The sequence below is a fragment of the Arachis stenosperma genome, chromosome 4, assembly GCF_014773155.1.
Source record: "Arachis stenosperma cultivar V10309 chromosome 4, arast.V10309.gnm1.PFL2, whole genome shotgun sequence".
Taxonomy (NCBI): Eukaryota; Viridiplantae; Streptophyta; class Magnoliopsida; order Fabales; family Fabaceae; genus Arachis; species Arachis stenosperma.
In genome coordinates this window covers 90,030,380-90,039,676 of record NC_080380.1, presented here as the reverse complement: position 1 = coordinate 90,039,676, position 9,297 = coordinate 90,030,380, and the positions used below count along the sequence as shown (strand labels likewise).

The 9,297-nt window shown below is 38.2% G+C and overlaps 1 non-coding gene across 1 annotated transcript; it reads left to right on the top strand.

Moving 5' to 3' along the window:
* The first annotated feature begins 1,303 nt into the window (after positions 1 to 1,303).
* On the top strand, positions 1,304 to 1,411 carry LOC130978290 (small nucleolar RNA R71). The gene has a single exon (XR_009085942.1). It is a non-coding gene; the product is annotated as a small nucleolar RNA R71 (small nucleolar RNA).
* The last annotated feature ends 7,886 nt before the right edge of the window (positions 1,412 to 9,297 follow it).

Genomic DNA, 9,297 nt, shown 5'->3' with positions numbered 1-9,297 from the left:
TTGAAGAACAAGTGATATCTTGGACAAAGAACAAGCGGAATTGAATAGAAGAACAGTAGTAATTGCATTAATACTCGAGGTACAGCAGAGCTCCACACCTTAATCTATGGTGTGTAGAAACTCCACCGTTGAAAATACATAAGAACAAGGTCTAGGCATGGCCGAATGGCCAGCCTCCCAAATGATCTAAGATAGCATGAAACTCAAAGATAGCTACCAAGATATCTAATGCAATAGTAAAAGGTCCTACTTATAGAAAACTAGTAGCCTAGGGTGTACAAAGATGAGTAAATGACATAAAAATCCACTTCCGGGCCCACTTGGTGTGTGCTTGGGCTGAGCAATGAAGCATTTTCGTGTAGAGACTCTTCTTGAAGTTAAACGCCAGCTTTTATGCCAGTTTGGGCGTTTAACTCCCATTTTGGTGCCAGTTCCGGCGTTTAACGCTGGAATTCCTGAGGGTGACTTTGAACGCCGGTTTGGGCCATCAAATCTTGGGCAAAGTATGGACTATCATATATTGCTGGAAAGCCCAGGATGTCTACTTTCCAACGCCTTTGAGAGCGCGCCAATTGGGTTTCTGTAGCTCCAGAAAATCCACTTCGAGTGCAGGGAGGTCAGAATCCAACAGCATCTGCAGTCCTTTTCAGTCTCTGAATCAGATTTTTGCTTAGATCCCTCAATTTCAGCCAGAAAATACCTGAAATCACAGAAAAACACACAAACTCATAGTAAAGTCCAGAAAAGTGAATTTTAACTAAAAACTAATAAAAATATAATAAAAACTAACTCAAAGATACTAAAAACATACTAAAAACAATGCCAAAAAGGGTACAAATTATCCGCTCATCACCTTCCATGATAGATTTGGATGATTTCTCCATGAAGGATTATAGGTGTTTCCATAGGGTTCTCCCATGTAATTCACCTCTTCCATTGAAGGGTTCTCAGGATCATAAGCTTCTTCTTCAGATGAAGCGTCCTTAGTACTGCCTGGTGCAGCTTGCATTCTAGACAGACTTTGAGAAATCATATTGACTTGCTGAGTCAATATTTTGTTCTGAGCCAATATGGCATTCAGAGTATCAATCTCAAGAACTCCTTTCTTCTGATTTGTCCCATTGTTCACAGGATTCCTTTCAGAAGTGTACATGAATTGGTTATTTGCAGCCATTTCAATGAGTTCTTGAGCTTCTGCAGGCGTCTTCTTCAGATGAAGAGATCCTCCAGCAAAGCTATCCAATGACATCTTGGACAGTTCAGACAGACCATCATAGAAGATACCTATGATTCTCTATTCAGAAAGCATGTCAAAGGGACACTTTCTGATCAATTGTTTGTATCTTTCCCAAGCTTCATAGAGGGATTCACCTTCCTTCTGTCTGAAGGTTTGGACTTCCACTCTAAGCTTACTCAATTTTTGAGGTGGAAAGAACTTTGCCAAGAAGGCAGTGACTAGTTCGCCTGTACTTTGATAATGGCGTGTGGGCGGGATGCCTATATTATATGTATATATGTAAATGTTAGGATCATAAGAATCCAAGGGGCCTTCTCCTAGCGCTTTTTCTTACTATTACTACCGAAAACATTCGTTCTTCCGGAGTGACTACTGACTTCTGTCTTTAGCTTTATAAGGGGCCAATGCTTGATCAATAATGAGTGAACGGGCCGTATCAGACGGAGTAGGATCTGTCGTCCTCCACCTATAGCACCCAACAGCGACGTTGCTCAGTCACAATACGCAGGGGCAGCCCCTCTGAATGCATTGATAGATACATCCGCTGAGCCAGGTACGAAAAGTTTTAGCTTTTCCCAAGAGTTCAGGCTTTCTTTAGGTTGTGAGTCCAACCATATTCTAGCTCTGTCTCTTACAGCAAAAGGGAATAGCATAAGTCTGTAGACCTCAGGGTCAACCCCATTGGTCTTGACAGTGTCACAGATTTGCAAGAATTCAGCTAAAAACTGATGAGGATCTTCCAATGGAAGTCCATGGAACTTGCAATTCTGTTGCATTAGAGAAACTAATTGAGGCTTAAGCTCAAAGTTGTTTGCTCCAATGGCAGGGATAGAGATGCTTCCCCCATAGAAGTCAGGAGTAGGTGCAGTAAAGTCACCCAGCACCTTCCTTGCATTGTTGGCATTGTTGTTGTTTTCGGCTGCCATGTCTTCTTCTTGTTTGAAGATTTCTGTTAGGTCCTTTACAGAGAGTAGTGCTTTAGCTTCTCTTATCTTTCGCTTCAAGGTCCTTTCAGGTTCAGGGTCAGCCTCAACAAGAATGCTTTTGTCTTTGCTCCTGCTCATATGAAAGAGAAGAGAACAAGAAAATATAGAATCCTCTATGTCACAGTATAGAGATTCCTTGAGGTGTCAGAGGAAAAGAAAAATAGAAAGAAGAGGTAGAAGAATTCGAACTTATCAAGAAAGATAGAGTTCGAATTGTGCATTGAGGAGGAGTGTTAGTCCATAAATAGAAGGATGTGAGAAGAGGGGAAGAAATTTTTGAAAATAAATTAAAAGATTTTGAAGAAATTTTAAAAAATTGATTGATGATTTTCGAAAACTAAGAGTGGAAAAGAAATTAAGTGATTTTTGAAAAAGATTTTGAAATTAGAAATCAAAAAGATATGATTGAAAAGTTATGGTTTTAAAAAGATATGATTGAAAAACAATTTAAAAAGATTTGATTTTTAAAATTAATGACTTGGCTAACAAGAAATTTAAAAGATATGATTCAGACATTAAACCTTTCTCAACAGAAAAGGCAACATACTTGAAATGTTTGAATCAAATCATTAATTGTTAGCAAGTATTTTTGAAAATGGAAAAAAATTGATTTTGAAAATATATGATTGAAAAGATATGATTTGAAAAAGATTTGATTTTGACAAATTATGAAAACTTGAAAAAAATTTGAATTAAAAACAAAATCTTCCCTCTTGTGCCATCCTGGCGTTAAACGCCCAGAATGGTATCCATTATGGCGTTTAACGCCCAAAATTCTACCTTTTTGGGTGTTAAACGCCCAGCCAGGCACCCTGGCTGGCGTTTAAACGCCAGTTTTCCTTCCTCACTAGGCGTTTTGAACGCCCAGCTTTTTCTGTGTAATTCCTCTGCTGTATGTTCTGAATCTTCAATTCTCTGTATTATTGACTTGAAAAGACACAAAAAAATTTTTTTTTTGAATTTTTAATGATGAGGAATAATCAAAATGCAACTAAAATCAAAGATCATAGCAAGGAAATCATCAAGAACAACTTGAAGATCAATGAAGAACATAATGCATGTAATTTTCGAAATTTAGAGGAATAAAGACATGCAATTGACACCAAACTTAAAATTAGACACTAGACTCAAACAAGAAACATAAAAATATTTTTGATTTTAAGATTTTATTTTTTTTTGGATTTTTCGAAAATTATATGGAAAAGAAAATAAAGAGATTCAAAATTTTTAATAAGAATTCCAGGAATCATGCAATATTAGTCTAAAGCTTTATTCTAAAGAAATTAGACATGGCTAGCCAAGCTTCAGTAGGACATTACATTCAAGAGCTAAATTGATGAGAATCAATCAGCTTTGGTGATGATAAAAACATCACCTTGAAACTCTAGAATTCATTCTTAAAAATTCTGAAGAAAAATACCTAATCTAAGCAACAAGATGAACCGTCAATTGTCCAAACTCAAACAATCCCCGGCAACGGTGCCAAAAACTTGGTGCACGAAATTGTGATCATCAATGGCGTCATCAACATGGTACGCTCAATTGCAATCTCAACTCTTTATCACAACTTCGCACAACTAACCAGCAAGTGCACTGGGTCGTCCAAGTAATAAACCTTACGCAAGTGAGGGTCGATCCCACGGAGATTGTTGGTATGAAGCAAGCTATGGTCATCTTGTAAATCTCAGTCAGGCGGATTCAAATGGTTATGGAGCATTAATGATTAAAAGATAAATAAAACATAAAATAAAGATAGAGATACTTATGTAATTCATTGGTGAGAATTTCAGATAAGCATATGGAGATGCTTTGTCCCTTCCGTCTCTCTGCTTTCCTACTGTCTTCATCCAATCCTTCTTACTCCTTTCCATGGCAAGCTGTATGTTGGGTATCACCGTTGTCAGTGGCTACAGTCCCGTCCTCTCAGTGAAAATGTTCAACACGCTTTGTCACAGCACGGCTATTCAGCTGTCGGTTCTCGATCATGTCGGAATAGAATCCAGTGATTCTTTTACGTCTGTCACTAACGCCCCACAATCACGAGTTTGAAGCTCGTCACAGTCATTCAATCCTTGAATCATACTCAGAATACCACAGACAAGGTTTAGACCTTCCGGATTCTCTTGAATGCCGCCATCAATTCTAGCTTATACCACGAAGATTCTGATTAAGGAATCCAAGAGATAAACATTCAAGCCTTGTTTGCTTGTAGAACGGAAGTGGTTGTCAGGCACGCGTTCATAAGTGAGAATGATGATGAGCGTCACATAATCATCACATTCATCATGTTCTTGGGTGCGAATGAATATATTAGAACAAGAATAAGCTGAATTGAATAGAAGAACAGTAGTAATTGCATTAATACTCGAGGTACAGCAGAGCTCCACACCTTAATCTATGGTGTGTAGAAACTCCACCATTGAAAATACATAAGAACAAGGTCTAGGCATGGCTGAATGTCCAGCCTCCCAAAGAGGGTTCAATCATAAAATCATGATCAAAAGATCATCAATACAATAGCAAAAGGTCCTATTTGTAGATAACTAGTAGCTTAGGGTTTACAAAGATGAGTAAATTACATAAAAATCCACTTTCGGGCCCACTTGGTGTGTGCTTGGGCTGAGCATTGAAGCTTTCATGTGTAGAGACTTTTCTTGGAGTTAAACGCCAGCTTTTGTGCCAGTTTGGGCGTTTAACTCCCATTCTTGTGCTAGTTCCGGCGTTAAACGCCAGAATTCTTGAGCTGACTTAGAATGCCTATTTGGGCCGTCAAATCTCGGGTAAAGTATAGACTATTATATATTGCTGGAAAGCCCAGAATGTCTACTTTCTAACGCAATTGAGAGCGCGCCAATTGGGCTTCTGTAGCTCCAAAAAATTCACTTCGAGTGCAGGGAGGTCAGAATCCAACATCATCTGCAGTCTTTTTCAGCCTCTGAATCAGATTTTTGCTCAGGTCCCTCAATTTCAGCCAGAAAATATCTGAAATCACAGAAAAACACACAAACTCATAGTAAAGTCCAGAAAAGTGAATTTTAACTAAAAACTAATAAAAATATAATGAAAACTAACTAAAACATACTAAAAACATACTAAAAACAATGCCAAAAAGCGTATAAATTATCCACTCATCAGTTCTCCTATTTAAGTATGTTGATTCTTGAACACAGTTACTTATGAGTCTTGGCTGTGACCCTAAGCATTTTGTTTTCCCGTATTACCACCAGATACATAAATGCCACAGACACCTAACTGGGTGAACCTTTTCAGATTGTGACTCAGCTTTGCTAAAGTCCCCAGTTAGAGGTGTCCAAAGTTCTTAGGCACACTCTTTTGCTTTGGATCACGACTTTAACCACTCAGTATCAAGCTTTTCACCTGGACCTTCATAACACAAGCACATGGTTAGGGACAGCTTGATTTAGCCGCTTACGCCAGGATTTTATTCCTTTTAGGCCCTCCTTTCCATTGATGCTCAAAGCCTTGGATACTTTTTGCCCTTGCCTTTTAGTTGAAAGGGCTATTGGTTTTTTCTGCTTCTTTTTTTTCACTGCTTTTTCTTGCTTCAAGAATCAATTTCATGATTTTTCAGATCATCAATAACATTTCTCTTGTTCTTCATTCCTTCAAGAGCCAACCGATTTAACATTCATAAACTCCACCATCAAAATTATGCACTATTCAGGCATTCATTCAGAAGACAAAAAGTATTGCCACCACATATAAATAATTTGAATTTTTCTTATTAAAAACTCGAAAAAAAACATTTCCTCCTTATTCTAAAAATCTGCTATTTTATTCATGTTTAATGTTGATGAGAAAAATAAATTATAGCATAATTAGAGATAAAATCAAAATAAAGATACTAATTACTACTACTCATATATAACTTCTAAGGTAAATTCCTAATAAGAACAATTATGACAAAGTTAAGGCTAAGATTAGGAGTCAACAACCTTTATTTTAGGAAGTGGATGCTCCTTTAGTCTGTGGGGTGCTTGGCCCTTCAAGAGATAGCTTCTGACGCTTCAGTTCCTTTAATTCACGCCCTTGCTCTTCTTGTTCCCCAAGCAGTTTGCAAAGCATGCTATTTTGATTTTTCTGTTCTTCCTTTAGTTGGTCTATAGCTTCTTGCAACTTGGTAACAGATGCTTCAAGACGCTCCCAGTATTCAACTTGAGGGATTTCCGGGAGGAACTCCTGTGCTTTCCTCTTGATGGGGTCATCCTGCACTTGTTGTCCTTCCATTGATTTTTTAGTGATTGGTTGCTCAACTGAGATATACTCATTTATTCCCATCTTTACCCCAGCATCTTTACATAGCATGGAGATTAAGCTTGGATAAGCCAATTTGGCAACTTTGGAGTTCTTGTTTGCAATTGTGTAAAGTTCACAAGAAATCAGCTGATGAACTTCCACTTCTTTTCCCAACATAATGCAATGGATCATTACTACTCTTTTGATGGTGACTTCAGAGCAGTTGCTAGTAGGCAGTATAGAATGCCCAATGAAGTCTAGCCAGCCTCTGGTAACTGGTTTGAGATCTCCTCTCTTGAGTTGGTTTGGGACACCCTTTGTGTTGGTTGTCCACTTGGTTCCAGGGAGGCATATATCCTCTAAAATTTTGTCCAAGCTCTTATTTGTTCTCATCATTCTCCTATTAAAGGAGTCTGGGTCATCTTGCAGTTGAGGCAGCTTGAAGATCTCACTTATTTTGTGAGGATGGAGGTGAACAATCTTCCCTCTGACCAGAGTTCGATAGTCATAGAAGGCGGTTCCAGCTATTCCCTGCCTGTCTGTTTGCCACAGATTAGAATAAAATTCTTGAACCATGTTTCTTCCCACCTTTGTTTCAGGATTAGCTAGGATTTCCCAGCTCCCGTTTTGAATTTGCTCTTGGATCACCGGATATTCGTCTTCTTTCAGATCGAATTTAACTTCCAGGATCACTGACCTTAGACCCATTATTTTGTAGTAATGGTCTGAATGTTCTTTGGTTAAGAACTTCCCTTGATTCCAAAGTGATTTTGGAATATTCTCTTTCTTGCCTCTTGGAGTGGTTTATTTTCCCTTAGGAGCCATGATCTTAGTGGGTATTGGCTTAGTGATCACGGATAAACACACCAAACTTAGAGGTTTGCTTGTCCTCAAGCAAAAGAAAGGAAAGGAGGGGGATAGAGGGAGAGCCAAGTTCGAATTGTGGAGAAGAGGAGGGAGGCCGAACGCGGATTTAAAGGGAAGGGGTGGGTTTTTGAAAATTTTTGAAAAAATAGGATAGAAGATATGATTTGTAAAAGATAAGTATGATAGGAAAAAGATGTAATTTAAAATTGAAAAGATATGAAAAATATTTGAAAAAGATAAATCTGAATTTTAAAAAGAAGATATGATGAGTTTAAAAAGATTTGAGAAGAATTTAAAAAGATTTCAAAAGAATTCAAAAAGATAATTGAGTTTTGAAAAAAGTTTGAAAAGATATTAAAAAAATTAAGAAATATGTTTAGGATTAAAAATTTTTCGAAATTGAAGTTGAAAGATGAGAGTTTGTAACATGTTTATGCAAGAAATCATGAATTGAAACATGAAAAATGGAAAAAATTTGAAGTGAAAACAAAGTTACCTTCTCCCCACAATCCTGGCGTTAAACGCCCAACTGCTGCATGTTTTGGGCGTTTAACGCCCATTTGTAGCTTCTCTTGGGCGTTTAACGCCCAGCTGTAGCATCTGGCTGGCGTTAAACGCCAGAAAATCCTTTTTCACTGGGCATTTTTCTGAACACCCAGGATGCTGCAAATCTGGCATTAAACGCCCAGAATGGCATCGATTCTGGCGTTTAACGCCCAAATGGCTATCCCTATTGGCGTTAAACGCCCAGTAGATGCTTCTTTTGGGCGTTTAACGCCCAAAACAGCTTTTACTGGCGTTTTCGCACCAGTGAGCTTCTTTTTGCTGTTTTATCCTCTAAATCCTTCTGTAACTATGTGAACTCATGTAATTGATATTTTACCTTGAAGATAATTAATATGAACCTATAAATTTATCTTTTAATTAACAAATAAGCTTAGTTAATGGCTGGGTTGCCTCCCAGCAAGCGCTTCTTTATTGTCTTTAGCTGGACTATTACTGAGCTTTAATGAAGTCTTAGTTTTGAGCGTTCTTGCTCAAAATTGCTTTCAAGATAATGTTTGACTCTCTGTCCATTAACAATGAATTTTTTGTTAGAGTCATTATCCTGAAGCTCTACATATTCATATGGTGACACACCTGTAATCACATATGGTCCTCTCCACCGGGATTTCAACTTTCTGGGGAATAATCTGAGCCTAAAGTTAAACAACAGAACTTTCTGCCTTGGCTCAAAGACTCTGGATGACAGCTTCTTATCATGCCATCTTTTTGCTCTCTCTTTGTAAATTTTTGCATTTTCGAAAGCATTGAGTTTGAATTCCTCTAGCTCATTTATCTGGAGCAATCGTTTTTCTCCAGCTAACTTTGCATCAAGGTTTAGGAATCTGGTTGCCCAGTAGGACTTGTGTTCCAATTCCACTGGCAAGTGACAGGCTTTTCCATACACAAGTTGGTATGGAGAGGTCCCTATAGGAGTCTTGAATGCTGTTCTGTATGCCCACAAAGCATCATCCAAGCTTCTTGCCCAATCCCTTCTACGGTTAATCACAGTCCATTCCAGGATTCTTTTAAGTTCTCTATTAGAGCCTTCAGCTTGCCCATTTGTCTATGGATGATATGGAGTTGCCACCCAGTGGCTAACTCTATATCGAACCATAGTAGAGTAAAGCTATTTATTGCAGAAATGAGCACCCCCATCACTGATTAGTACTCTAGGGACACCAAATTTGTTGAAAATATGTTTCTGGAGGAATTTCAGCACTATCTTAGTATCATTAGTAGGTGTTGCAATGGCCTCCACCCATTTTGATACATAATCCACTGCCACCAGAATATAAGTGTTTGAGTATGATGGTGGGAAAGGCCCCATGAAGTCAATACCCCATACATCAAATAACTCAATCTCCAAGATCCCTTGTTGAGGCATGGCAGAACCATAAGGCAGAT